The sequence below is a fragment of the Choloepus didactylus genome, chromosome 7 (assembly GCF_015220235.1).
Source record: "Choloepus didactylus isolate mChoDid1 chromosome 7, mChoDid1.pri, whole genome shotgun sequence".
In the NCBI taxonomy this organism is placed as follows: Eukaryota; Metazoa; Chordata; class Mammalia; order Pilosa; family Megalonychidae; genus Choloepus; species Choloepus didactylus.
This window is the reverse complement of record NC_051313.1, coordinates 91,430,906-91,436,178: the sequence shown is the minus strand read 5'-3', so window position 1 is coordinate 91,436,178 and position 5,273 is coordinate 91,430,906. Positions and strand designations below refer to the sequence as shown.

Below are 5,273 nucleotides of genomic sequence, written 5' to 3'. Positions count from 1 at the left end.
AACACAGCCTCTCAGTCACTCTAATTGTATGAGAGGAAAGCAAGACAATCAAATTACACTTGTTTGGCTTTTGTTTTCCTCCAGATCTTGGCCCTGTACATCTTCACTCCCTTGGTAGCTCACTGTGTCTTCCCACTGAATTTTTAAATATTCCATAAGTAATATAATATACCTGGTATCTGTGCCAGTTTGTATATTTGTCCCGCAGAAAAACTCATGTTCTTTCATACAATCTTGTGGGGGCAGATGTATTAGGTATTAGTGTTAATTAGGTTGTAATCCTTTGATTGACTGGTTCCATGGAGATGTGACTCAATCAACTACAGGTGAAACATTTGATTAAATTATTTCCAAGGAGATGTGGACCCCACCCATTCAAGGTGGGTCTTAATTAAATCACTGGAGTCCTATAAAAGAGTTCCCAGACAGAAGGAGCTCAGGGCAGCTCAGAGAGACATTTTGGAGGCAGCCATGGAAAGCAGACTTTTGTTGACCCTTCAGGGATGCTAGCCCAGTGTTTGCTGTGGAGAAGCTAAGAGAGGACGAAATGTCCCAAGAGCAACATTTTGAAGAATGCACAGGAGCTGAGAGAGGAGCTGGAACACAACCCAGGATCAGCAGGTGCCAGCCACATGCCTTCCAGCTAATAAAGTTTTCCAGACACCATTGGCCTTCCTTCGGGGAAGGTATACCCATGTTGATGCCTTAATTTGGACATTTTTCTGGCCTTCAGACTGTGAATTTGTAACCAAATAAACCCCCTTTATAAAAGCCAATTCACTTCTGGTATTTTGCTTAATGGCAGCATTAGAAAACTAGAACACACCCTTATCAAAAATCAGTTGGGATGGCCCCCGAGCCCCATGGCAACTCCCAGACAGCTGTCCCACTTCTGGGAGTGGGGGAAGACTATCGTGTGTGTGTGTGTGCATGTAGGAACTATGCAGATCACACTGAGATGCTAAGCACAGTGCCCAGCGAGCCCATGCTCTTCCTGAAGCGGTCCACCACCTATGCCCCCAAGGGCCCACCTGTCCTTCTGCCCCCTGCAGTCTCTGCATGTACCAAGAGCTGGAGCTGGGCGTGTGATGGGCACAAGGCCTGGCTGTCCCTAAAGCTGCAGCCCTGTACAACGTGGCCAGCTATGCTCTGGGTCTGGACATGATCACCTGAGATGTGCAGGATGAGTGCAAGAAGGGCTGTCCTGGACTCTGGCCAAGGGCTTCATGGCCTCCTGCCCCTTCAGTACATTTGTGCCCAAAGAGAAGGTCCCTGACCCTCACGACCTGAAGCTCTGGCTTAAGGTCAACGGCAAGCTCTGGCAGGAGGGTGAGATGTCCTCCATGATTTTTTCTATCTCCTACACGATCAACTATGTTTCTAGGGTAATGACCTTGGAAGAAGGAGATATCATCTTGACCAGGATGCTGAAGGGAGTCCGTCCTGTTAAAGAAAACAATAGGATCCAAGCTGGCATTCACAGGTTATCAGTATGACATTTATGGTGGAAAGGCAACAATATTGAGTCTATAGAAAACACCCTAACTTCTTACGTTTCTGCAAAGAAGGGGGCAAGACAGAAGCAAGCAAAGGTTATTAAATGTTGCAAGCCAAAAAATGGTTTGGATCATATTACTGTGCCTCAACTCAAGGGAGATGGCCTCTTCAAGACAGACCTGATGTAGGACAGCTAGGCCAGTCATGGAAACAAGAAACAGGGTCTTCTATGAGACAACCAGAATAAATGATTGATGATGACTCTGAATAAGAGAAATTATTTTAAATCAAATGTCTCAGAAGACTGATGGTAGTTTCTGTTCTTAAAGTTGGACTGGATAAGACTTTTTTTAATGTGTTGATCTGGGATTTCAATAGCTCAGGATTTGAAATCTGCAAAGGAATCTGAAAATTGTCTTCCAAATCTGTATTTCTCAAATTTCCTTGTGGATGATAATCATCTGTCAGTATTTTAAATATAAAAATTTCCCATCCCAAACCCATTTAATCAAATAATCATGGTTATGACCAAGGAAGCTGTGTTTCTACTGCACTCCAAATGAATTCAGGGAAATTTGGAAATCATTATTCCAGATGATCAGTTTTTTAAAATTGTATTTAATAAGTGAATATTTGATAAAGACTTCACCCATTTACTCAGAGTGTCTACCCTGGCCCACAGATTCAGAGCTTGGAAGATAATTTGGAATTGTTGTTTTTCAAATAAATGTGCTATCCTTTGTGTGGAAAAAAAATCAGTTGGTCATAAATGTATGGTTTATTTCTGAACACAAGATACTACTGCACACCCACTAGGATGGCTACTATTATAAAAACAGAAAGTAACTACCGTTGGTAATGATGTGGAGAAATCGGAACCCTTTATACATTGTTGTTGGCATTGTAAAATGGTGCAGCCGCTGTGAAAATCAGTTTGGCAGTTCCTCAGAAAGTTCCTTAGAACATAGAATTACCATATGACCCAGCAATCCTACCTCTTGGCATATACCCGGAAGAATTGAAAGCAGGGACTCAAATAGATATTTGTACATCAATGTTCATAGCAGTATTATTCACAATAGCAAAGAGGTGGAAGCAACCCAAATGGGAATAAACCCAACCTGATGCAGTAAACACATGCAAAGGAAAATTATTCAGCTGTAAAAAGGAATGTTCTGATACCTGCTACAACATAGATGAACCTTGAAAATGTCATGTTGAGTGAAATGTGCCAGACACAAAAGACAAATATTGTTTGATTTCACTTACATAAAATACCTAGAATTAGCCAACTCATAGAGACAAATAGATTATATGTTACCAGGTCTGGGGATGAGGGAAAGGGAGAATTATTGCCTAATGGGTCCAGAGTTTCTGTTTGAGGTGATGAAAATTTGAGTTAACGGATGTTGGCAAGAGAAGCACAATATAGTGAATGTAATTAATAACACTGAATTATATACTTGAAAGTGGTTAAAATGGGAAATTCTGAGTTTTATATATGTTATTACAATAAAAAGTTTTAAAAAGCAAAGAAAATACTTTCTAAAGGACTTGGCATCTAGCATAAGAGGCTAGAACATATATGGAATAAAAAATACTTTAATCAAAATAATTTTTAAAATAGTGTTTTCTGATTATATTTCTATCACTGAAGATTGTTTTTGGGACACACTTCTTTGCACAATTTATTGATGCAGCAGGCATACAATGGATAATTTTTGAGTGACTGAATGAATAAATATTTCTTCACTAAACCCAAGTAATACTTTTAATCTCCATTCTAGTTTGCTAATGCTGCCAGAATGCAAAACACTAGAGACGGATTGGCTTTTATAAAAGGGGGTTTATTTGGTTACACAGTTACAGTCTTAAGGCCATAAAGTGTCCAAGGTAACACATCAGCAATCGGGTACCTTCACTGGAGGATGTCCAATGGCGTCCGGAAAACCTCTGTTAGCTGGGAAGGCACATGGCTGGTGTCTGCTCCAAAGTACTGGTTTCAAAATGGCTTTCTCCCAGGATGTGCCTCTCTAGGCTGCAGTTCCTCAAAAATGTCACTCTTAGTTGTACTTGGGGTATTTGTCCTCACTTAGCTTCTCCGGAGCAAGAGTCTGCTTCCAACAGCCATCTTCAAACTGTCTCTCATCTGCAGCTCCTGTGCCTTCTTCAAAGTGTCCCTCTTGGCTGTAGCAAGCTCACTCCTTCTGTCTGATCTTACATAGTGCGCCAGTAATTTAATTGAGACCCACCCAATGGGTGGGCCAACACCTCCATGGAAATTATCCAGAGTCATCACCCACAGTTGGGTGGGACGCATCTCCATGGAGACACTCAAAGAATTACAATCTAATTAACACTGATAGTCTGCCCATACAAGATTACATCAAAGATAATGGCATTTGGGGGGACATAATACATTCAAACTGGCACAATCTCTAATGGCACATACTTGTTTTTAATTTGTGGTGGTGTTGTTTATGTACATATTTAATTTTATTTGTTAGGGTGGAGCCTCTTGAAAGTCTGTGTCCAAACATGGTTTAGTTGAAATCTCTCACTGCATGGGCAGTGCATCTAGCTGTCCCTAAAAAATGTTTGTCAAGAAATAATTAGGGAATGATACTGTTTCTAATTCAAAACTTGCTTTGAAATTCAAAAACTTCTTATGTGACATTACATGTAGGCAAATAATCTATATCCAAATTCAGTTGTCCACCATTTCTTGAAATCTCCAGTTAGCTTAATGGTTAGTTTATCTTTCTCTACCAGTAAATTTTTTGAGCATCTTCTCTGGTTAAAGAGAAGGAAAGCCAGCATGTTATTTTGTGTTTTAAATATGACAAATTCTGTGCCTTTATTCCAGCAAGAGCTATGCAGTAAAATTAAAAAACTTCTAATCCATATTACTATGAACTTAAATAATAGTAGAACTAGAGTATCCATAGATACAGGCACTAATTGTACATGTTAGAATAGCAAGAATTAATGGACAAGTGTTTCTCTTGTATCAATTTATCAAAAAATTTCCAAATGATTCAAAGATACAAGTATGGAAACCAGCCATGAAATGACACTGACTGAAAATCTGAGTAGGCATAAACAACACAGCCCTGGGAAAAGTCTTGGATACAGTTTTGGTGCTACACATTCCTCCCTCCCTCCCTCCCTCTCTTCCCCCCCTCCCTCCTTCTATATAATTTAAAAATACCAAAAGAGAATTTAAAAAAAGATGCCAGTGCTTGATCACTCAGCTGAGGGAGGGCTGTCTTGTCCTACATATGGAGAAATACTATCATAGACATGCACTTCATTTTTTCTTTGTTATTGATAAATCATGATCCTTTCAAGGATAAATGAAACCAATATTTATGAAGCATAAAATAGCATAGTCTATGTTAGTGGATGCAAGAACAAATTTCTACATTCTGCTTTTTTGCAAAATTCAAGGAGTTTCCCTGAGCTGAGCAATCAACTTATATATTTAGAAGGAATATTGCAGTTTTTAATAATTATCATTCATATTATTCCATTCCATTTTCAAAGCTGCCTGTGATATAGGGAGGACAGGAATAATGACTCCAATTTTACAAATAAGAAAATTGAAACTCAGAAGTAATAAGTGATATAAGCAGTCACTGAGCTTTAGAGTCGAGTTTTGGCAAGACAATAAGAAATTCCTTAACATAAGTCACCTTCCACTATCATTTTTTTTCTTATCCTCCTTAGAAGACACTTTCTAGGCAAAAGGGTTGACAAATAGGCTGACACTGTTC

At 39.3% G+C, this 5,273-nt stretch overlaps 1 pseudogene; it reads left to right on the top strand.

Moving 5' to 3' along the window:
* The first annotated feature begins 863 nt into the window (after positions 1-863).
* On the top strand, positions 864-1,525 carry LOC119540952 (annotated as a pseudogene).
* The last annotated feature ends 3,748 nt before the right edge of the window (positions 1,526-5,273 follow it).